Source organism: Accipiter gentilis, chromosome 9 (assembly GCF_929443795.1).
Source record: "Accipiter gentilis chromosome 9, bAccGen1.1, whole genome shotgun sequence".
In the NCBI taxonomy this organism is placed as follows: Eukaryota; Metazoa; Chordata; class Aves; order Accipitriformes; family Accipitridae; genus Astur; species Astur gentilis.
The window spans coordinates 14635895-14652327 of NC_064888.1; positions in this window are offsets into that span (position 1 = coordinate 14635895).

Below are 16433 nucleotides of genomic sequence, written 5' to 3' on the forward strand. Positions count from 1 at the left end.
ATGAATTTCTGATATGCTAGTTTATGAGGTATTTGGTTTTTTCCTAAAAAGGATCTAATTGCCCTTTGAATTTAAATATACATTTAAATAACATAGAAAGTAATAACTATGTTTTCAGACAAAGGTCTTGTCAAGAAACCTTTGTCTACCACACTCAACGCAATGCTCTTGGATCCGCTAAGCTTTTTATACGTTTCCACAACCCAGCGTGGTAAGGGTCTGAGATCGCTTCTAAGGGCCGTGTGCCTGCTAAGGTGCTGGAAGAACAGATTACCGCAGGTGTGATCAAAACAGATCAATGCCAGCAAAATACTTTGCAGAGATCCGCTCCTAAAGGAGGAGTCTTCGGTGGCAGATGACGAGGAGGATAAGGAAAGCACTGCCGATCTGTTGGGCTGAGGCTGAAGCATCCCCCCTGAACGCGACCGGGCAGATAAAAAGCTCTTCCGAGCGTTTTACTCAGCACGGAAGATGAGGGTGAATTACTGCATTGAAGCCTTGCAAAGCACTCTGTCGGTTTTCTTCACGCTTCCTGCTGCTGCTGTCAGGCAGGACCAGGGGAAAGCACGGCTGGGAGAGAAGATGAAAATCGGGGCGCTGTCGGTTAAGGGAGGACGAGCCGTACCGAAACCCAGCGCCGAGGCTTCTCGGTGCGGTGCGGCGCGGCGCGGCGCGGTGCGAACCGCTCGCGGGTTGCAGTTCCCTTGCAGCAGGTGCAGCCACGAGGGGGAGCGCCAGACCCAGGAGTGGGCCGGGCGGCGGCGGCGGCGGTGGCGGTGGGGGGGCGGGGCCGGGCGGCGGTGGGGGGGGCGGGGCCGGGCGGCGGGGGGGGCGGGGCCGGGCGGCGGGGGGGGCGGGGCCGTCCCCCGCCGCGCTCGGGAGCTGCCGGCAGCCCCGGCGTGAGGCGGCCGCGCTTCGTCGGGGCCGGCTTCGCCATCCCCTCTGCTCACCGTGGCCAAAAGCAATCGTTCCTTGGAGCAGAAAACTGGCACCTCGCGCGGTGTTGCGGGACGTGAGGGAGGGAGAGGGGAAGGGAGGCTGAGCAGGGTGCCGTTATTTCCCTGCGAACGCCTTACCGATTTGAGCCCCGCTCTGGAAAAGCGGGCTGGCTGCCGTGTGAGTAGCGGGAGGAGCCGGCCTTTCACACCAGTCTAGGCCAGCAGCAACTGGTCTGACGATGGCTTTGTTGCCTATGCGCAATCTGCTTCCCCGTGATGAAGGGTATCGTCGCATTATACGGAGTACCACCCCTGTTGGCATCTTGGATGCTGCCGGGTTGAGTAACGGAGTCAGAAGGCTCTGGAGTCCCTCGCTCAGCTTGCCAATACTTTTGATTTCTCAGCTCCAAGCGGTGCAGTGCTTTCCAACCTCGCCGACAGGGACTAAGGTCATGAAACACCCACGCCGCCATCCTGCCTGCACTGACGTTTCCTCAAATGCAGTTCTGCCGCTGCTGCAAAAAATTTCTTCCAGATCCACTTGTGGCCCTTCTGAATCCGGCTTAAAGCACGTTGCTGGGGACAGAGCAAAGCGCGTCTCCACTAGCACATCTCTGGCTCTGCAGCTAGAGAACGCACCAGTCTCCGGCACTGCTGTTTTGATGAAATGTACTGCTGGTACATTTCAGTTGGATTTTCTCACAGAACGTTATGGTCTCTCTGGAGGACTATCTTGCATCTGAATCGCTAATTTGAATATGGCACACATTCAGTTACCCCATTTCTTTTTAAGATCCAAATTCCACTAGGTTCCACGCAAGCCTATTGCTCTCACGTACTGTAAATTATCAACCCCAGCAATGCAGAGTCATGAAACTAAATAAAGACGTTCCTTATGGCGATAAAGTAAGTGCTAGAGCGTCGGATGACTCACTCTTTCCCTCTTGTATGCTGTCTTTATGTCATCTTTGGTTGCCAGTTAATTAGAAGATATGAATTAAAATGTCTTTACTCTCTAAGCAATGCTTCTGTATGAATTCTAGTCATTATGCAGCACAGAGCTCCAAACTTTGCCTCACATACAGCTGAGCAAGGTTATGCTGTTACACCTAAGTCCTAATCCCTTTTCTGCATAAGTACGATACGTGTTTTTAACCGATTTAAATTTGCCTTAATTCTTTGAGTCCATAGATAACTGATTGTACTTTCTGCTTTGTTTGAGGCAATTTCAAGAAATTAATATGCACTAAGCTGTTTCTCTGGATATTGCAGACTTCTGTTAGCAGTTACAGTTACTAAGCAAATACAAAATACATTCCCCAGCAATCCAAAGAGAACCCATGGTGTTTGCCACCGTCTGTTTTTACCTTGATGTCCAAAGACAGAGGAGGCTCTGTCATAATCTTAGGTTGCAAACAGCCATCTAACTCCTCTCTGCCACTTAATTCCACTGATAGGAATCCCTTCTTAGATGTGTGTCCTGGTTTCAGCTGGGATAGAGCTAATTGTCTTCCTAGTAGCTGGTACGGTGCCATGGTTTGAGTTCGGTATGAGAAGAATGTTGATAACACACTGATGTTTTCAGTTGTTGCTCAGTAGAGTTTAGTCTAAAGTCAAGGATTTTTCAGCTTCTCAAGCCCATCCAGTGAGAAAGCTGGAGGGGCACAAGAAGTTGGGAGGGGACACAGCCAGGGCACCTGACCCAAAGTGGCCAAAGGGATATTCCATACCATGGGATGTCATGCCCAGTATATAAACTGGGGGGAGTGGGGGGCAGGGGTAATTGCCACTCGGGGACTAACTGGGCGTCGATCAGCAGGTGGTGAGCAATTGCACTGTGCGTCATTTGTATATTCCAATCCTTTTATTATTAATGTTGTCATTTTATTAGCATTATCATTATTAGTTTTTTCTTTTCTGTTCTGTTAAACTGTTCTTATCTCAACCCACGAGTTTTGCTTCTTTTCCCGATTTTCTCCCCCATCCCACTGGGTGGCGGAGGGGAGTGAGTGAGCGGCTGCGTGGTGCTTAGTTGCTGGCTGGGGTTAAACCACGACAATGTGGAATCATTCCCAACTTGCCTCTACCTGATTATCAGTCTTGAGACTGTGTGAGGAAAACTGGTTGCCCTTCCTTACGCAGTTGCACTGAATAAAGTAACGATGATGTCATGTGTCACCTGGACATTGCCCTCTACCCATGCAGCATTATGCTCCTCTAAGGGATCTGCATATTTTATTAAAAATATATTTAACAAAAATAAATGCAAGAAAAAGCAAAATTGCCTATATGATAGCCACATGGGCAGTTTATGTAATGTTATTCTCTGATCATGCACAGGAAAGAATTTTCATTTATGACCTCTTGTATTTCCTTTAAAGCAGAACTTTAACAATTATTTCTTGGCTCTACTGCACATTACAAATAATTCCCAAGCTAATTCTTTTTCGATCAGAATATTAGTATTTTTACCCTGACTATACCCAGCTTAAAATTTAAACACCAAAACCAGATATTGTTTCTGTTAAGTGTGAAATGTTAATTAAATATGAAATGTTTTAAATGGAAGAATAATGAAATAACATCCTTAAAGTGCTGTCTGTAAATCTTCTGGGATTCAAAGTCCTTATCACAAATACATAATGGCTATTCAAAGACTCTCATATAATAAGCGCTCAAGACGAGTCACAGTTAACCAAAGTATCACTTTTGCCATATTTGCAAATTTTTCCCTACATTTATGTGTTTTACTCAAGTAATATTGCTCCTGAATCTGTAGTTAGTTTTGGAAGTTGACACAAGTTATAAAGCTGAAAGACAACAGAACACATACAAAGCTCTCCGTGCATAGTTCTGATCCCCTAAGTAATAGCAATATTGCCTCATGATACCAACTTTTTTCTTCTCCATTGCTAAAGAACCGTCATATTTGAATAAGCAGATGAGAAGTTACTCCTTTCTAATTTTTCTGGCTACTGCACTTATATACTGTATTTTGTAACTCTGTACGGTTCTTTAACTCTGAGGACAGACAGAGAAGACTTCCCAGACTGAGCTGATCACTAGATCTTTAATACTTTAGTATCTTACCTGCCAATGCAGGAAAATGATGGACTACTAGGAAAAGAACACAGTCACCAGTTCTGCATGACTTCTCCCATCACCCATAGTCACTAGAAAAAAGAACAGATTTGGGTCTTTCTAAACAATTAATCACAAGCTTTTATTTACATTCTAAATTGATATAAAACGTACCTCATTTATTTTTAAGTAGTTTCACTACATAATGCACAAGGATTTTCTCCTACCCTTTTTATTGTCTCCTTGGTTTGTGGAGTTTTGTTTTCAGGAGGAAAATGTAGAAATGAGGAAAGAGTGAAAATGTAAGTTCCACATAAAGTCTGGGTTTGGTCCTTTTTTCCTGATCTGTTGAACTGCCTGCCTTTCTCAATGGATAAAAATTCCTACATCTCACCACTGCCCTGTCAGACATTTGTGTGCATCATACTGGATCTCAATGCCAGGAGATAAATCTGTAACAATGTTGCCTCCTTTATGGAAATATCCTAGCATCTACAAGGCTGTAAATAAAATCAGAATCTGCCCTACAGCTCCTACTTTACCAGGTATTTATTTTTATCTCATTTCAATTGCATACTCTTTTTTTCATAGAACAATCCAAAAATTTTATTTTGGAATAGAAACTTTCCAGGTTTGAATGGGTGGGTTTTTAAGTGAGAAAAATCCATTTGGGAGCATTCCAGTTACACAAAACTAAAATAAAATCTTTACTGACTTAAAAAGAAAAGTATGCTTTTACTTCCATAGGTGTCATAAAAATTACTTCATGAAATCTAGAATGCAAAGAATATTCACTTAAGTTCAAACATTGTGACACAATTTAAAAATTCTGTGTGTAAAAAAGAGTTTGTTTACATTTCTTAACATAAGAATATATTCCAAATTTAGGAAAAATATGTACCCTCTCAAAAACTAAAAAAAAAAAAAAAAAAAAAAAAAAAATACTGTGACTTTTTCATTTTCTGATCCCTCTCCCCCATCCCATTTTGGAGGGGAAACACATGGAGATGGGGAAGAGTTTTTATTATTTTTCCTCAGATGTCTTTTTTAAAGGATTGCTTCTAGTACTGGGTGGTTTTCTATCCATTTTATTGGCAATAAGATCAGGTCCAAATTGTATTTTGCTTCCATGATGACTGGTGTGTATAAATATTCATGAGTCAACACCTGGGGTTGGCTATTTTCTAAAAGCTGTATAACTGTTATTGCAGTTGTATCCGTGGACTGTAACATCTCATTTGAATTCATGAGACCTGTTATAAATTTTAAATATATGTGAAGTGATATTAAAGTCTAATGAAGAACAAGAATCCCATCTGCTACCTGCAATCTAGTAATACCTGCATAACATAACATAGGGAAAGAGTAACATAAGCAATGAAGATGGAAACCTGCGTGTTTTAATAAAATTTCAAATTAGTTTTGATCATTCCTTCTAATCCCTGTTGATAAAAATCATGTTCCAAGGTGGCTTCTTTCCAGATCTCTGTAGAGATCTGTGTTTTAACCCACTAAAAGTTTGGCAAAGAATCTAACTGCCATGTTTTTCTTAAAGAAAACTACTTAAATTCCCTAACAGAAGCCTATTTTATATGCAACTTTGCTCACACATGAGACTCTTTTGAAAATGCCTGCTCTCTTATTTCTGTGGACTGTAAGACCAATTTAATTTTGGGTTTTCAACCGAGTTTCGTGTCATGAGAATTGCAGGGACAACAATGGTATTATTACTTGAACATTTATACTACCTGTAAAGATACAAGATGTTCTTCATGGTACTAAACAACATATTTTTTCTCACTTGCCAATACTTTTCAGAACTGATCTTTCACAAGCTTCCATCCAGAGTTATTTCTGACCTCAGACACAGAGAAAGATTCAGCTCTCCAAAGCAACTACCAGGAGGTTGTGAATCCTAGGGGGTTAGAACATGATGGTATCCTTGGTATGATCCTGGTATACCCTACCTAGGGATAACAGGCCATTGTAATATACCTTTAACATGCATTTTTAATTGCTTTTTAAAATTAGATTTACGATGAAGGGAGGAGCAGGCAAATTTTCCACTGTTATCAGCAAGACAGGTACTTCACAGTGTGCCACCACTAGTCCCAGTCACTGGCATCACTCACTGTAATATGCAAAGGTACCATGCCCCCAAAAGCCTAACCAACCCGTTCACAGAATATTTGTAGTATAATGAGGTGTTACAACTGACTGTAATTTTGCCTAATGTCTAAATTACCAAGAAAAAACCTGAGTTTTTATGAAACCTGGAGAATAACTGAAGATGTTTGGCACACTGGTCAGCTGTGGGTTAAGAGAAGCCCCAGGAAAGCATTAAACCTCTGTGGTTTTGTCTAGATAGATCCTAGAAGTGTGCCATACCTTGCTGAGAATATTTGCATTTGCTACAGTATAAATCCATGACATTATCCAGCAGCCTGACACTTGCACTCAAAACTGTTTTCATTACACAATGCCCATATGATCCCTATACGTGTTTCTAAACAGAACCAATGATCATATCTGACTTGCAGGAACAGCAAAACTCTAGCTGCAAGAAGGGTCAGACAGCGTTCTCCAATGCCTCAGTCCAAGGGGATCATAAACCTAGAACAGACTTGGAGTTCTGTATACTAGGCAAAGCTGTTTAAGCTATTTAAACTCAAGTTTGCAGCAGTATTCTCGGTCATCACTTCTGATTATTTTCTTACATTTCTAAACATACTGGAATAAGACTAGCTGTCCATTTAATAGTTCATGCTGCCTGTAATGAGAAAACAATGACACAATATCTGTATTTTTAAATATATATGGATATATGTAACAGAGAACAACACACTTTTGGGTTAAACTCTAGTTACTCATCATGCCAGATGACAACCGGTGTTTTAACCTGAGAGCTTCCTGACATCTCATTTTCCTCGTAGTATTTTCTCAGCTGTCCGTACCCATATACTTCCAAGTATAAATGGAAGAAACTGTCATACCACTAGAAAAATAGTTGCTTGCTAATTATTTCTATAGTCACTGAAGGCAAAGATATAAAACTTACAAGAAAGACTAGTTTATAGGAACTCATTGACGCAAACTTTAGTGCTGTTCACATAAAACCTATGCACATTCACAGACAAGTGTTCATTATTACCTATTAGGTATAAATTAAAAGTAGAAAGAGTCTAGTAAGAATACTTAAAGGATAAAAAGAGTCTCAGAAAGCACCAATGGAACAATGATACAGGGTCCTATTGCTTTTAGGTAACATGCTCAATTGCATCTTAGAGAAGACAGATTTGGACTCTGAGAAGATCTTATATACCAAGTGCTTAAATCACTTTTGAAGAGAAGCCACACTACCTTAGATTACTTAAAACTGAGAGAGAGAATCCTTTCTCATGTGCAGGGTTTATGGATTTGAGTTTGGAGCTTTGGTGGCTTGGGGTTTTTAATTTATTTTTTTTAGCACTATCAGCATCCAAATTGCACTTTGAATATTGTCCAATCATTTCATGTTGATGCATGAGGCAAGACTTCACATATAATTACAGCTTTGATTTTCTATAGTTCCTAAGCAGAATTCTAAAGGAAACTAAAGAAAACAACCATAAACCCCAAACCAATCAAAACATAAATGGGTTTGTTCTTTCATGACTTGCAAGAAACTGCAAGCTTGATGGTTTTTTAGGTCCTACAGCCATGTCGGGAAAAAGTTTGCAATAAGGTCTCTTAATAGCGTTTAGACTATCAGAAAATAGATAGATAGAAAGATTACCTTGAAATGATTACATAATTATTTCAGGATTAAGGTAAATTCTGACATCAATGCATGAAAACCTACTGCCCTAAATATTGTACAGTAAAATATCAATGGCCCAGCCTAAAGAGAAGAGAACAAACAGAAGCATTTTCTTTGTGTATACCTAACCCCAAATCTGTTGAAAATCTACTATCACTGGGTGAAAATCGAGCTCATTGATGGGCTGTGACTAGATCTGTGCAGATTCATCAGGATGTTCCCTCTCAAAGAGCATGAAAACACAGGGCAGAAGACTGGCCCTTGGCTATCACAGTTTTCATAGGTAGGATCAAGCATTTTCCATGTTTCTCAAACAGGGAGGAAGGACTTGAAAGATTACTTCTTTCTTCCTCTGAAGAGGGGAGGAAGGAAGCGAGAAGAAAGCTATAATAAGATTACAGAGAAGTACAGAAAAGCTGGGGTAACAAGGAGTTAGATGGACAGACACAGATGACATCCACTATGTAGACTTCAGGAAGGTAAAGATTTTTTTTTAAGTGCAGATTAAAAGCAGAATATCCTAATGAACTAAAAATCTTCTAGTTTCCCTAGATACATCAAGCTTCTTTACTAAAGACATTTATAAACTGTCAAGATTGGCCGCTTGGGACCACCTCCACTATGCACTATAATTAAAGAATTTCTGTCTCAATATCACTGAAAAATATGTAATCAGCTACAGCGTTTCCCTTGACAGATGCATTTAAATGCTCCAGTGGTGCCACACACTGACTTCTTACAACTGCCTTTTACCCTGCAGCTGCAGCAACAGGAAGAATACGCTTCTCCAGAGGTCGGGAGAGGAGGCGGCAGCAAAGCTGACGTGTTACAACTGCTGTCATTCGCACAGAAGAAAAATTTCTGCTCTACTAATTGAAATCTGAGTGTTTTACAAATGGCACAACAGATGCAGTGCTCTGATGAAAACAATGTAGACAGTGATGCTGCAAAAACTCTTCAGGCAGAAGCATGGTTGTCATGTACTGAACATCTTCACACACACTGCCGCGGAAAAGATTCTTGGAACGTTTGGTGAGGCCCTAAGCTAAACTCCTGCTCTTTCTAAAGTATTCCTTGGGGTTTTCATTTCCAGATGGAGAAACAATAGAGCTGAGTTCATCATGTCATCTTCAGGATGACATCTTCCACAATGAAACACCCCCTGTCACTGCAATACAGTGCCAAGCATTGGGTATGAGCCTAGGACATGAGGTGGAAATGGAAACCATAGCCTTCTGCTGCAGAGATGCAAGCCAATGGTTGAGTCATCTCAAGACCTTCACACAAATCCTTATATGCTGCTTTTTACATTAGAAAATTGATAAATTGATAAAAACACGTGCTGCCAGGATCAGGTCATTCAGGTGGCAGGACAGGAGCAAAGAGAACAACCACAGAAGTGAGTGTCCAGGTAGAGTTTTCTAATGCACAGTATGCTCTTTATGTATTTTTGGGAGCATGCAAGACCATCGCAAATCTTAATTAAAACTGAATACAAAAAATAATTCAAGATTAAAAATAAAAATCAATATTACCTGAAAGATAAATGAAGACCTTACCTTGGCAAACAGGTTGGCAAAAGGATGACTGGCTGAGAATTCATTCGGAGCTAATCTGTGCTAGACATACTGTTTAGCTGCATTACCTGATGCTACCTCATCATCTGACTCAAGGTCTGCCTCATTTGTTAGGTCCTGTCCTGTAATCTCCAAATACAATGGCAAAGTGATTGCCAGTGATTTTATGCTTTTCAGTGCCCAGGACAATGGGACTGCTCAACTGCCTCAAAGAACTGATACATACTTCATGAAGAGAAATGAATGGCCAAAGCCACCAAGGAAAGTATTTAAAAAAAATAAAAAAATCTATAGCATCTCTAGCAGCATATGGAATTTTCAATACTGTATTTTTAAAGTGCCTGGGATTTATTTTCTTAAAGTAAAAAAGCATGGCATACTGAGACAAAAAATTCTTAGATGCATTTCATCCAGTTAAAATATTCAAGATTCATTCTGAACTGTATTAGTCCACTGTGATTCAAAATGTTAAATGCTTCATCAAATACTGTCAAATAGAAGGATTTCAGTAGCAGTCTGTGACTCTGAAAGTGAAGTAATTGCACAGTAGGCTTCTACAGCAGCATATAATCTCCTTAACTCTTAAAGAGGAACCTCAGTTTGACACTTGCTTGGCTTCCTGCGGGCAGCCTGGGTGTCTGGGATGCTTTATGTCTTTTGGACTCATTAGAAACTATATTATAGCTCACTATAATTAAAATGGAGCCTTCTCACTGCAACAAGCTTCAAAAAGAAAAGAGGACTTGGACAGTCTTCTCCTTTGCTTCTGCTCATTAGATATTTGTACATGTATGAAAACACATAGACCCCTTGAATCCAGTTTCTTTTACTGTCTAAGCCAGGCATGAAGATGTAATTCTGTATTTGCTACATTACTCTCAACCTCTGGAATCGATTGTCATTTTACAAAATCAGTGGTTTAGAATTGTTCTATAGAACAAATCAGGAGGAAAAAGGATCCAAATCCTGTGTGAAACTAGATGTCAAGTATAAGAGTAAAAGCCCTTGGAATAATAACTGTAAAGTGTTTAGGTTTATGGTAATAAAATTCCAAGAACAAAAAGATCAATACAAAGAAAAATACTTTTGTGCAAGAGGTAGAAAATTATTTCCAAAGATGACCATTCTACCAAGCATTATTTTATACATATATATAAAAAATATGTACACATTGTCGTGGTTTAACCCCAGCCAGCAACTAAGCACCACGCAGCCGCTCACTCACTCCCCCCTGCCACCCAGTGGGATGGGGGAGAAAATCGGGAAAAGAAGCAAAACTCGTGGGTTGAGATAAGAACGGTTTAACAGAACAGAAAAGAAAAAAACTAATAATGATAATGCTAACAAAATGACAACATTAATAATAAAAGGATTGGAATATACAAATGACGCACAGTGCAATTGCTCACCACCTGCTGATCGACGCCCAGTTAGTCCCTGAGTGGCGATTCCCCCTGCCCCTCACTCCCCCCCAGTTTATATACTGGGCATGACATCCCATGGTATGGAATATCCCTTTGGCCACTTTGGGTCAGGTGCCCCGGCTGTGTCCCCTCCCAACTTCTTGTGCCCCTCCAGCCTTCTTACTGGATGGGCTTGAGAAGCTGAAAAATCCTTGACTTTAAACTCTACTGAGCAACAACTGAAAACATCAGTGTTATCAACATTCTTTGCATGCTGAACTCAAAACATAGCACCGTACCAGCTACTAGGAAGACAATTAGCTCTATCCCAGCTGAAACCAGGACACACATACATATACATATACACACACACACATGCACATACAAACATCCTTAATAAACTGTATCCAAAAATCATATGTCAGAATTATTTTCAATTTCATTTTAGAATGGTATACTGATTAAACCCTGGCTGGTGAGAGGAATATGAGGAACTGCTATAGACTTTTAAATTGTGTGGCGCTACAACTTAAAATGAGATTAAATTTCTTTCAGTCTTTGCTTAAGAAACAGCCCCAGCACTTGTAAGACCACGTGGCATGCCAAATTAAAAAAACACAGTAGGTTAAAATTAGATTGATATTGATTGCATATATACTGAAAATTCCCAATATAATTGTATTTATGGAGGAGGGCATCTCTTGACTAAGAAACAAATGTAAGGTTTGCACCTTCATCATCACTCGCCAGGAAATTAGAGGGACAGAAATTAACAAATGAAGTCTAGGATCCAAAAAGACTGGTCTTATAAAAGGTGCTGTAATGGGCTGTCTCAGTTCAGGAGACTGACTGCTCAGTCTTCTGAAACTGGAGCTATGACACCATCACCAACCAGGTGTGCATCCTATGTCTGACAGGCAAACTCTCCCCTAACATCAGTCTGTGTTTCTATCCTAGGTAATTCTGAGTGCACTTGATATTATATTACCTCACATGGATAACAACAGAGGAAATGCCTGCTTCCTGTGATAGCTAGATGGTGCCACTTAAAGAATGCTTTATACCAAAAATTGTTAAAACATTGAAATAAGAGCCCTTCTGCTATCAAACAATTTGGCAGTGTCATAGAGAAGACACAGCCAGCATTGAACAAGAGTTGAGGCTGCAACAAAGTGAGGAAGCCTTCTTTAGGGACACTTCCTCTTAGGAAGAAGTTCTGCATGTGCTGAGACAGCTAGTGACATATTCCCAAAAATTTGATTTAAGAAGAAACATGAAATATTTCTCACTGAAATACTTTCCCCTTTGGCATATTTTTTCCTGCAGGCTCAAGAGATGCCAGAGAAAGCTCTGTCCAGATCTTTAACAATACATAGAGTATAGTTAATGTAAAGATAACTGGGACATAAAACATGCAGTTAATATCTCAGATGGTGGGAAGCTTTCAGGACAGGAAGATTAGCATCTGACAGCATGAAGACTTATGATGACAAGACAGTGCAATAAAACACTCTGCTAGAATAGCAACTAACCTCTTGCAAAAGTGATGACATGAATTATAAAATCAAAAAGATAGATGAAACTACTGCAAAAGGAAGGATTAAATGCTTCTGAAACCCTGCTTATACTGCAACATGGTTTCTTCAGAAGCTTTGTGTAAACAGCAGAATGACCTCAACTGTTTAAGATAAATGACTGCAGTGGCATGGACAACAATGAGAAGGGGATAATTAACCTGCTGACAATACAACAATAAATTAAAAAGGATTCAAGTCAGCTCTTTTAAAAACTGTAAATAGAGGACACTGTCTCAGGAGCATGCTGGAGGTTGTTACAGTTAGAGTCTTAGATGAATGATAGAAATATGATGTCTTCTGCCAAGAGGAGATAAGGATCATGCTTGTCTAATAAACGACATGTTGAGGCCCCAGAGAAAAGGAAAATGAAACCACTATTAACACTAAAACCTGATGCGCAAACCTGCAGTGCACCTGCAGATACATCCACCATCCTTCCAAGAGACACACGCAGGAATATAATCCTGGTCAGCAATTTCTGAGGGACAGTTGTAATAAAAAAATAAGAACAAGTTTGTGCTCTTCGTTTTCCCTTTTGATTTCAAAAGCTGTAGAACGTAATGGGCGAAATCCACTGCCATTACAGTCAAAAGCAAACTTCCTACTGATTTCAAAGCAAGCTTAATTTCAACCTAGTGATTTCATAAAATACACACATAATGAAACAGGAAAATTCCTTACTGTTTAATTATTCTTAGTCCTAATCCATTACCATTAATTTGCACAACTTCCTCCAGTATTAATTCTAGCCCATGAGAAGTTTTGGCATCTTCACTGTATTCACTGGGACAGTGAGCTTGAAGATTTATTTACATCAGTGATGGTCCAATCTAATCTTAATTAAAAGTGGTTAAAAAACAGTACTAGAACTAAAAAGGTGTGTCCCAAGTCTATTCTGTCAGATGAAGAGAAATGAACAGTGCCATTGGAAATGAAATAAAATCCCGTCTGTTTGCTCAGGTTTTGTCGCAATACACTTGCATTCTTGGTGCTTTTTCATAGTTCCCCTCTTCTACTACCAACCTTGCATTTTCATGGCTGGAAGGCAAATTACTTCTCTTTTGGGAAGAGCTCACATTCTTTGCTGATGATAGCCAACATCATTCTCTGCCACACTTAGAAGTTGCAAGACTTCGTTGACTTGATCAACACTTAACACTTTCAGTGGAACGGCGTACATAATCCTTTAACTGAAAAACCTGTAAAAGGCAAAAATGAAATACCTTAGCAAATCCTGCAAGGACAGTGGATCAAGCCATTATCATCATCCACAGACCACCGTATACACCTTCTGTTAGCACAGCCCACTTGTACAGCTCTGCTTTTGAGCACTGAACTGTGGCATCACGTTGTTTCAAACCGGAAAGAAGAATGCCTTTTACAAAATCATCACCAACACAATCTGTAAAACCAATATAAGAAGCCCTAAAAGAAGACTTAAATCATTACAGGAAAAACTTAGAAAAACGTGATCACTGTACACAGTCATAATGCTACAGGCTACATTTATAATTTATGATTTACAGATTAATAGTGTGAAACTCTAGTATTATGCAGTATGATTTACAGTATGAAAGTGCTTAGGTCTATACAATTAAAAAGCAAGTTTCTAGATCTCTTTCTTCTTTTTTTTGTATTAAAAAATGAAGTTACAGAAGCATTAGTAATGTCTTCTAAAGTGAAATTAAGATTTTCACTTTAAATATGGGAAAATTTAATAAGAGATTAATGTACTTATTGTAGTTAATGCATAACCCAGTCAAATTCTGCTTCTAAAAGATCAGCTTGAACCTCAGTTCTACTGGGATCAAATCCCACTCAGGAGAAAATAAAATTAGGGAAAAAGTGAAGCAAAGAGCATTCAGACTTTTAAAAAATATTTTTAAAAAAATAAACAGACTGAAGAATGAGAAAAAAGGACGAGGGAGAAACAGCATTTTGCCAAAAAGTACAATATGCTTACTCATCCTGAATTGTGTTACAGTTGATGCAGAGTCTCCTTTGTTGTATATGGGCTTTGCAGTGAGGCCAGTGAAAATGTAGAGAGCAGGTTTAAACTAGTTATCATTTTAGGATTCATCTTCCCCAACACATAGCTGGGAAAACTTGACTTTAAAATGAACTTAGCTTTGGAGGAGGGGGTGGGAGAGAGAAGGAGAGAGGGAGGGAGAATAATCACTAGAGAAAATTAAAAAAAATAATAATATTCAAGAGCTTTAGGTAGATTTGCAAGTAATTCACAAAACCTCACTTACCACCGTAGAAATTGCATCTGAGCACAAGTGTCACAAGAATGACTTTAAGAGCTGTGAGGATCACAAAAAGGGATGTATTCTTCCTTTCATAAAACACTGAAATCTGAAGCTAAAATGTTCAAATCACGGATATCTATGCCCATTATCTCACTGCTTGCGACAAGGCAAAAGGAAGACGTTAACCGAGACTCCAATATGTTCAGTTTCAAAATTTTGGTAAATTTTCTCAGTTATTTGAAAGTGGACTGGCCTTCATGGACATGGACAGCAACACTTCACAGAAGAGCAAGAGACATACTAAAAAAAAATTCTTACAATTAAAATTTACAGTTATAAAAAAAATTTCTGTGATCACTTCTGCACATAAACAGAGATGCTCCTGCTGTTATTCATAGCACAACTTAAACCAAGTCCACCAATAGGTCTTTAATATCAATTACTATTTTTTTCACTTGCAAGTTACACCAAAACGACATGGATTCTAAGCCATTAATCATTATAAATCCAAAATCTCATATTTGAAGTGGGCATCATTCACTTTTCTTCCAGTCAATTATCTCTTTTCCGTAATATCTGTTTTTCCTGCTGTTTCTTCTGCTGCTCTGTGATTTTAAGTATAGCTTTATTCACATCCAATGTAGTTAAAATTACTCATGCTACATTCCAGATAGACAGATCAAATAATGTATGTTAAAAAGAGTTCGGTCATCTAAGTCCACAGTGGGAGCGATCTCACAGGGCCCAGATCACAGTGACATTAAATAAGAACAGTGTCCAGAGACTGCGATCAGTGTGATGACAGATATTTTTCCACATAGATCACAAAGAAACAAAACCACACGGAACTTATGAGTATCTGGAAGAAAGAGAGAAAACGATTTATGGGGAGACACATCACATTTGCAAGATCATGCTGCGGACAAACTTACTTCCAGTGATGTTCAAGGAAACGTTGTTCTTGGCTTAACCTTAACCTGCACAGCGTGTTCATCTTCCTGCTCAGCCTAACGCTAGACACAAAGCCAAGACGCCCCAATTGTTTCACACAACAGATGCCGAGGTCAGGTTGTCAATCGAATACTGAGGCTCGGATCACAAATACCCTTATCACCTTAGTATGGTCCTGGATTTACACATCCTAAGCAGTTGCACAACCACCTTCCAGTTTGGGGTGGCGTAGAGTTCATGAAGAAACAAGCCTTAGCTAGGAGGTAGCAAAGAGCAGGTTCCTACACAGCGCGCCAGCTGTCACAGACTGTGTTAGCATGCTGGGCCGGCTCAGGGGCAGAGTTAGCAGCGATTTGGGCGCCCAGCCGTGCTGGCATGGGCTGAAGGCATCAAACAATGGCAGCTGGGGAAGCAGGGGAGGGAGCCGGTCCTTCCTGCCTCAGCCGGCGCCCAGCACCTCTCGCTGCCGCCGCCGCCTCTTCGACAGGCTTCGCGGGCGATAATTCATCAAACACGGCCCCACATTTCCCACATTAGAGCTTCTCCGTAGCTGCGCGAGGAATGCAGTGCAATCACATAGTCATTTGGACATACTCATTTTCACTGCATTTCACTTTCTGAACAGCTGCCCACTCTCTGCTTCGGCATTTCACACTCTCTTACGTTAACAGCTTTGGTCCTCTTTCACGTGCTGTTCCCAGGGCAGGTATAAAATGAGGAGTGAGGCTTATAGCTGTTGGCATCTCATATCTCAAGACATCTGATACGTTCCTCCCACAGACAGACTTTCCATGCTCTAGCTATGCCAAGTTTGTTAAGCTTCATAGCCGGGCTAAAAAGAGAAGGGAAAATTCT